At 44.0% G+C, this 8694-nt stretch overlaps 1 pseudogene; it reads right to left on the bottom strand.

Moving 5' to 3' along the window:
• Positions 1-6510: 6510 nt before the first annotated feature.
• LOC147109570 (uncharacterized) lies at positions 6511-8427 on the bottom strand (annotated as a pseudogene).
• Between the last annotated feature and the right edge of the window lie 267 nt (positions 8428-8694).

Below are 8694 nucleotides of genomic sequence, written 5' to 3'. Positions count from 1 at the left end.
GGAAAGTCTGCATCATAGAACTTTGAAGAATATGATTAAATGGTCATCATCAAGAAATGCCAAGATAACCTGGTTACAAAGGTTCAACAGAGGCCTCTGGCGAAAGACTTTCTGCTGAGGAGGGCCTGAAGGAGCAATTCTTGGATTCTGAGCTAGCACCGAAGGAACAGCGATATGTAACCAAATTGTGATGGTATTCCCAATACATTGTTTTTCTTGTGCTTCTTCGTGTCAGCTGTGGCTCAGTTGGTAGCACACTCGCCTCTGAGTCAGAAGGTTGTGGGTTCAAGTCCCACTCCAGGGACTTGAGCATATAAAGCTAGGCTGACACTCCAGTGCAGTACTGAGGGAGTGTTGCACAGTCGGAAGTGTCGTCTTTCGGATGAGATGTTAAACCCAGGCCCCATCTGCTCTCTCAGATGGACATACAAGATCCCAAGGCACTATTTTAGGGAGCAGGGGTGTTCTCCCTGGTGCCCTGGCCAATATTTATTCCTCAATCAACATCACTAAAACAGATTCTCTGATTATTATCACATTGCTGTTTGTGGGAGCTTGCTGTGCGCAAATTGGCTGCCACATTACAACAGTGACTACACTCCAAAAGTACTTCATTGGCTGTAAAACGCTTTGAGAGGTCCGATGGTCATGAAAGGCGCTATATAAATGCAAGTCTTTCTTTCTCAGTAGTAGAGACCATGAGGGAGGGAGGTGCAGTCAAAGTGATCTTGGTGAGTTGCTGCAGTGCATCCTGTCGATCGTAAACACTTCAGCCACGGTGCGCTGGTAATGGAGGGGCTGGATACGGAGTCTTGTGGCACAGGGCCAATCAAGGAAACTGCTTTGTGGATGGAAACTGATGCTGAACAATTAACATGTCGTTGAGAGGTCAGCACATGCAAAACACACTATTTTTGAAAATACATTTTAAATAACTGTTTTATTCCATATTGCAGCAAGTTCATGAGATCCTTATAAACGTCATACTGTGCACAAAAAAAATGCCCTAGTTTGCCAAAGGAGCACAATGGAACGTATAGCCACTACAAACAAAATAAGGTCGTAATTATAACGTTTTAATAAAAGCTTTGTGCTCACTGGTTTTGGGACTCCCAAGAATCATTTTCCAAGAAAAAGTGTTCTTCCTGATTTGCTGCAGTCAACTGAAAACAACACATCAGGAAAATCTGCACGAACTTTTTTGTGTGGCTTGTTCCAATTTGGAAAGCCTGTTTATTTTTCAACATTCCCCAAAAGATTACAAGGATAACTGGAGCAAGTGATTTGTGAAGCTAAGAAACCCGTGAAATTCTACACTAGCCAAATGTAGCATGACGGGCTACACATTTGCTGCAAATTTGCATATCAAATCCAGAAGGCACAGAAAAAGATGCTTTTAGAGCATGTGTGAACAATAATAAACCTGTACTCACAATACATCATTCGATAATTGTTAAGGAATCCTTTGGGAGAGAAGCAGTTGACCACATGTGGGGAAAAGGAATATGAAAGATTAGAATTTTTTTTGCTTAATGGTCATGGAACTGACAAAGTTGTTTCACTGTGAAGTCACTAGTGAGTGCTCGCAATGGGAACTTTTTTCCCCTTGCAGTATATCTACAAGCTGCAATGAAGTCTAGGGAGCACAATAAATATTTGAAACTAAATCAATATTTGAAGCTCAAAAAAATCATTCCAAACAGCAGTCAGTGACTGCTTATTACTGAACTGTAATTTAAATGTTCTCTGCCACACTTCAAATCAGAACATATTTGTAAATTGTTTTTGAATTGCATAATCATGGAGCAATAAGAATCAATATTGATTTATTAACTGTGACAGTTTAATGTGGGATTAAAAGAGATCAAGACTGAAGACCAACATCTCTGTCAAGCTTGATTTAAAGGTTTATTCACTTGAGCCAGGTACAAGCAAGAATAAAATATATATGCACTATGTTACATGCTCTGTAAGTTACAAAAGCATTTGTTATACAGTTAATGTATCAATGCAAGTATGATTGGATGTTACTTTGTTTATCATATGCTTAAAGGAGCACAGTGTAGGGAAATGAACGTTCAAGAAGAGCTTGCACTTAGATAGCACCTTTAACATAGTAAAACGTCCCAAGGCGCTTCAATATAAAGATTCCCTGATAAGCTTGATGTTAATTTTCCCTCTCGTGCAGACCCACCATCTTGGATCTCCGTTTGCGCCAATAGCTGTTTTAACTATGTATATGTGGATACATCTGGAGTGTCTCCATAAAGATACCAATGTCTGGCACTGGCCTGCCTGCCAATTGGCATGTGGCCCAGCCAGGAAAGATTATTGCTGTCTAGGTATTGCTATGTATTCAGCTGGTACTCCTTCCTGGCTCAGGCATCTCTCCAGCTACAATGTGAATTATCTCATTTCCCATACAATAGCAGCATAGGAACAGCAGTAGGTCATTCAATCAGATCATGACTGATCTGCACCTCAATTCCATTTTCCTGCCTTTGATCAATATCCCTTACCTAACAAAAATCTATCAATCTCAGACATGAAAATTTCCATTGACTCAGCATCCACAGCCTTTTAGGGGAGAGAGTTCCAGTAACAGCAATGTCTCTCGGCTTTAACTGCAATTTTTCTCGTCTCTCAGGTGAGAGGATCAATTTAGTACCAAACTTGGACAATTTTGTTCGATGGACCCATGTCCCATAGGAACGGAGCTGAGATCGACTTCAATAATAACCTCACAGTCAGAGAAAAGACACCTGTATCCCATCAATCTGGGCTGGATGTGAACCCAGGTTCTAGAGGTGAAAGGACAGTATGCCAATGCACTGCTCTACTCAGTCCTAACTTGGTATTGTCCAAAACATCCTCCAAATACAATACCAGATAATAACTGTCAAGCAAAGTTTGCTCAGTTCTTAAAAATTAAAATTGCTTTCTGAACTTTCGTCATACCAGGGACTTACACAGATGCTGTGGGATATGGCCTCATTCATCGTCAATCAACTTCCATTGTTGCTAAAGAGATATTGGATTCCAGGTATTAACACACTCCCTCAAGCAGTGTCATGCCATTCATTTTAGAACATATAAGAACATAAGATGTAGGGGCAGGATTAGGCCATTTGGCCCCTCGAGCCTGCTCTGCCATTCACTAAGTTCATGGCTGATCTGGTCTTAGCCTCAACTCCACTTCCCTGCCCGCTCCCCATAACCCTTGACTCCCTCATCATTCAAAAATCCGTCTATCTCCACCTTAAATATATTCAATGACTCCGCCTCCATAGCTCTCTGGGGTAGAGAATTCTAAAGATTCACGACCCTCAGAGAAGAAATTCCTCCTCATCTCCATCTTAAATGGGCGACCCCTTATTCTGAAACTATGCCCCCTAGTCCTAGATTCCCCCACGAGGGGAAACATCCTCTCTGCATCTACCCTGTCAATCCCCCTCAGAATCTTATACGTTTCGATAAGATCACCTCTCATTCGTCTAAACTCCAATGAGTGTGGGCCCAACCCGTTTAATCTTTCTTCATAAGGCAACCCCTTCATCTCAGGAATCAACCTAGTGAAACTTTTCTGAACTGTCTCCAATGCAAGTATATCCCTCCTTAAATAAGGAGACCAAAACTGTACGCAGTACTCCAGGTGTGGTCTCACCAGCGTCCTGTACAGTTGTAGCAAGATTTCCCTACTTTTACACTCGATCCCCCTTGTAATAAAGGCCAACATTCCATTTGCCTTTCTAATTACCTGCTGTACCTGCATGCTAACTTTTTGTGTTTCATGTACAAGGAGTACAATAACAAGGATGTCTTGCTGCAGTTGTACAGGGCCTTGGTGAGACCACACCTTGAGTATTGTGTGCAGTTTTGGTTGCCTTATCTGAGGAAGGATGTTCTTGCCGTGGAAGGAGTGCAGCGAAGATTCACCAGACTGATACCTGGGATGGCAGGAATGACGTATGAGGAGAGATTGGGTCGATTGGGCTTATACTTGCTGGAGTTTAGATGAATGACAGGGGATCTCATTGAAACTTATAAAATTCTAACAGGACTGGACAGACTGGATGCAAGAAGGATGTTCCCGATGGCCGGGGAGTCCAGAACCAGGGGTCACAGTCTAAGGATAAGGGGTAAGCCATTTAGGACAGGGATGAGGAGGAATTTCTTCACCCAGAGAGTGGTGAACCTGTGGAATTCTCTACCACAGAAGGCAGTGGAGGCCAATTCATTAAATATATTCAAGAAGGAGTTGGATATATTTCTTAAGGCTAAAGGGATCAAGGGATATGGGGAGAAGGCAGGGACAGGGTACAGAATTTGGATGATCAGCCATGATCTCATTGAATGGCGGAGCAGGCTCGAGGGGCTGAATGGCCTACTTCTGCTCCTATCTTCTATGTTTCTATGACTCCAGATCCCTCTGTACCGCAGCATTTTGTAGTTTCTCTCCATTTAAATAATAATTTGCTTTTTTATTTTTCCTACCAAAGTGGATAACCTCACATTTTCCCACATTATACTCAATCTGCCAATTTTTTGCCCACTCACTTACCCTATCTATATCCCTTTGCAGATTATTTGTGTCCTCTTCACAAATTGTTTTCCCACCTATCTTTGTATCATCAGCAAATTTGGCTACATTACACTCAGTCCCTTCATCCAAGTCACTAATATAGATTGTAAACAGCTGAGGCCCCAGCACTGATCCCAGTGGCACCCCACTAGTTACAGTTTGCCAACCTGAAAATGACCCATTTATCCCGACTCTCTGTTTCCTGTTAGTTAGCCAATCCTCGATCCATGCTAATATTACCCCCAACCCCATGAGCTCTTATCTTGTGCAGTAACCTTTTATGTGGCATCTTATCGAATGCCTTCTGGAAATCCAAATACACTATATCTACTAGTTCCCCTTTATCCACCCTGCTCGTTACATCCTCAAAGAACTCTAGCAAATTTGTCAAACATGATTTCCCTTTCTTAAATCCATGCTGACTCTGCTTGACTGTATTATGATTTTCTAAATGTCCTGCTATTACTTCCTTAATAATGGACTCCAGCATTTTCCCAATGACAGATGTTAGGCTAACTGGTCGATAGTTGCCTGCTTTCTTTCTCCCTCCTTTCTTAAATGGGGTGTTACATTTGCGGTTTTCCAGTCCGCTGAGACCTCTCCAGAATCCAGGGAATTTTGATATATTGCAATCAATGAATCCACTATTTCTGCAGCCACTTCTTTTAAGACCCTAGGATGCAGGCCATCAGGTCCAGGGGGCTTGTCCACCTTTAGTCCCATTAGTTTGCCTAGTACTTTTTCCTCCAGTGATGGTGATTGTTTTAAGTTCCTCCCTCCCTATAGCCCCTTGATTATCAATTATTATTGGGATGCTTTTAGTGTCTTCTACTGTGAAGACCGATTCAAAATATTTGTTCAAAGTCTCTGCCATTTCCCGGTTTCCCATTATTAATTCCCCCAGTCTCATCCTCTAAGGGACCAACATTTACTTTAGCTACTCTCTTCCCTTTTATATACCTGTAGAAGCTCTTACTGTCTGTTTTTATATTTCTTGCTAGTTTACTCTCATAATCTATCTTTGCTGGTTTCTAAAATTTTCCCCATCCTCTGGCCTACCACTAATCTTGGCAACATTGTATGCCTTTGTTTTCAATTTGGTACCATCTTTAACTTCCTGAGTTAGCCACGGGTGGTTCATTCTTCTCTTTTTAAATGAACAGACAATTAAAGCACACAATCCCATTGCTTATGTAAGAAGTTCTTCCCAGTGGGGAAGCATGTTTTGGGTAATTATCATGCTGGAATATGTAGAACCCTTAGGGCAGCCTGGAGACAGAAGGGATCAGGCAGCTGAGGAGAACCTCGTTACAAACATGGCTTTCTACAACACAATCAATGCTGAAGGGGTAACACATACTCTAAAAGACAATGGGACCCTCTATAAATGGTAGCAAGCATGGGTCACCATCACATGCTCATGCTCTCCAGTCAAAAGATGGCAGAGATCGGTGGGCTTGATCAGTGTCACAAATCATGATGCAGACATTTCCTCTAGCTATTCAGCCACTTCTTGAAAAGAATGAAAACAATTAAACTGACCTAAGGTGTGTATACAGGAAAAGCAAAAAGGAAGTGCAGAAAAATTCAAGCACATAGCAGAAGTATATATCTGTATTATAAAAACTTTACGAATGTGCACACTCCTGTTCATCACACGCCAAACACCACACATTGTCCAGCACAAAGTTTTGCGTCACACTACTTAAAAAAGGCTTAGAAAGCAATCATTGTACAACTTACAGAAAAACTCTACAGGAACAGAAAATATCAGAGTCACAGGTTGCAAACTCTTACGGACCTTTTCACAAACAAAAGGCAGGGTTTTGCTCTCCAACTTCAACAGTGATTACCATTTGTAAGAAGTTATCAATTAAGACTTTGTAGTCTTAGCGGGGCATCCTTTTTTAAACTCGTTCATGGAGTGTGGGTGTCACTGGCAAGGCCAGCATTTATTACCCATCCCTAGTTGCCCTCGAGAGGGTGGTGGTGAGCCACCTTCTTGAACCGCTGCGGTCCGTTGGGATAAATTTCCTCACCGTCTTCAGCGGAAGCCACTTCCACCATTCGGCCGAACGCTTTTGGCGAGTTCCCATGCACTTTATGAACCTTCCTGTCCCGACTGACTTCATTTGCATATGTTTCCTGGTTTCACACTCCTAATGCAATCTGGGTCACTTAGACTGAGATTGGTGAGGCGCGGCGGACACCAGGACCAGCTGATGCAGATGGAACAGAGGCATTTCTGCCACAGAAGGGTCTGAGGATTTGAATACTAATTTCTGCAGCTGGGAAACACTTTTTAGAACATTGTTTTGCCATTTGGCCGACACACACCTGGTCTTGCTTCTCACAGGGTCAGACCAACGTCAGACCTTCAGGTCCACCCCACCTCCTCCCCACCTGCAGTGAAGGTTATTCAGGAGCAGATATGGCATCATGGCGCATCTGAAGTCTTCTCTCGAAGTCTACCTCGGACACCACAACCTGACCTCCTTTTCCCCCACTTTCAAATAAAGGGATATTCCCTCAATCGTCTACCCATCCTACCACATGAGCCCTCTCAGTCCCTATATGACCGTGTCAATCATTACCACATAAGCGCACCCTTTCCTGTATGACTCTAACCTCCATTAATAACAAGGCACCAGGTCAGTGCACACTATTTTATTACAACCAATTCCAAAGCAGACACAATCAACCTATTCTTTCAAAACACCATCTATCCCTTGGATGTCATAGCATGCCTTTCTTAAAAATCTATCTTCTTGCTTTTTCGAGGTGCCACCTGAGGGCCAGTATCACGAGAAGTGGTTTAGCTTCGCATGCTCTACAAAAGGCTTATAGGACTGAGGTGGCTCTCATCTCATGACAACTTGCTCCTGGGCAGTCGGATTTCATCTCCCACATTCCACTGGTGTGGTGCTTTGAGGTGGCAAGGCTGGAGGCCTGGCATATGCTGTTGTCCTGGGAGATGGCAGTGTCAGGCAGGTGGACTCCAGCCATTGACACTGCACTCGCACTAAAGGTGTGGCCCCACTGATCAGCAGCATAGCTGGTCTAGTAGCAGCCATCAGATCTGGAAAGTTGGGAGCCACAGCAGTAGTCAGGGTCTGGAAGCCTTTATGCATGCTGCGCTCCATTCTGTCGCCTAATGCCTTCTGAGTTGCAGTCTGTGCTTCCCTGGAGGCGGAGGCACCAACTGGTCTCTGACCACTTCTTAGCTGGGAATCTGCTGTAGATTCCAGTGAAGGTGCCACTCACTCCATTGGTTCCTGCAACAAAGACAAAGCTTCCGTGATATTGATGCAAAGGACAACGGGACATTTGAGAGTCACATGTCCACAGATCCTCGGAGAGTGACCTCAGAGCCTGCACGCAGGATGTGATGTTCCTCGAACACCCTTCTTTTCAGGCGAGTACCCATGAGTCTTTGTTCCTATGTCTCCAAAACCATGGGCAGCCTTCTCCTGAGCCTCCACTGGAAAGGTGGCACTTCCTCACCCACTCCCCAGGTTCCATTGTACTCAGTGAATAACCCAATGCCACATCCTCACCAACACTATCTAACTGTCACAGATGAAAGCTTCTGACCTGGTGCCTGGGAGCGAGGAAGCAAGTACCACAGGTGGTGAGTTGGAGGGGACTGGAGCAGAGGAACACAGGGCAGGATCATGCTGCAGGGACTCCTAGGTGGCTTGATCCTCGTCATCCTGTTCCTCTACATAGTAGTCATAATTGACCAGGAAGAAATCTCTTTCCTGCTGCTCTTCACCATTATCGTCCTCCTCCTCCCCATTGCTGGGATGAGTCTGCAGCGATGGAGGGCAGAAGCTAAGAATGGGTAAGCATTACCCCCTTATGATTAAGGAGGCAGCTAAGGGAGTGGAAGCTTGTGTCTGTGTAGAGTTTCACAAGGATGCCAGGGCAATAGTGTGGGCCTTCAGTCACTAACCTGGTGCTGGCAATATACCACTGATCTCACCATCTCCCATGGCAAGAGCTGAGTGCATTCCCATGAGCTGTATGGTCTTATCCTCATACGGCATGAGGGGTTTAAAGGTGGAGATGCTTCTTTTGATGGCCTGCCTCTGGCGGGCATTCTGCACTAA

This window comes from Somniosus microcephalus, chromosome 12, assembly GCF_052327205.1.
Source record: "Somniosus microcephalus isolate GS21.2 chromosome 12, FLI_Smic_1.0, whole genome shotgun sequence".
In the NCBI taxonomy this organism is placed as follows: domain Eukaryota; kingdom Metazoa; phylum Chordata; class Chondrichthyes; order Squaliformes; family Somniosidae; genus Somniosus; species Somniosus microcephalus.
Note: the sequence above shows the minus strand (reverse complement) of the source record. Positions and strands in the feature narration are given on the sequence as shown.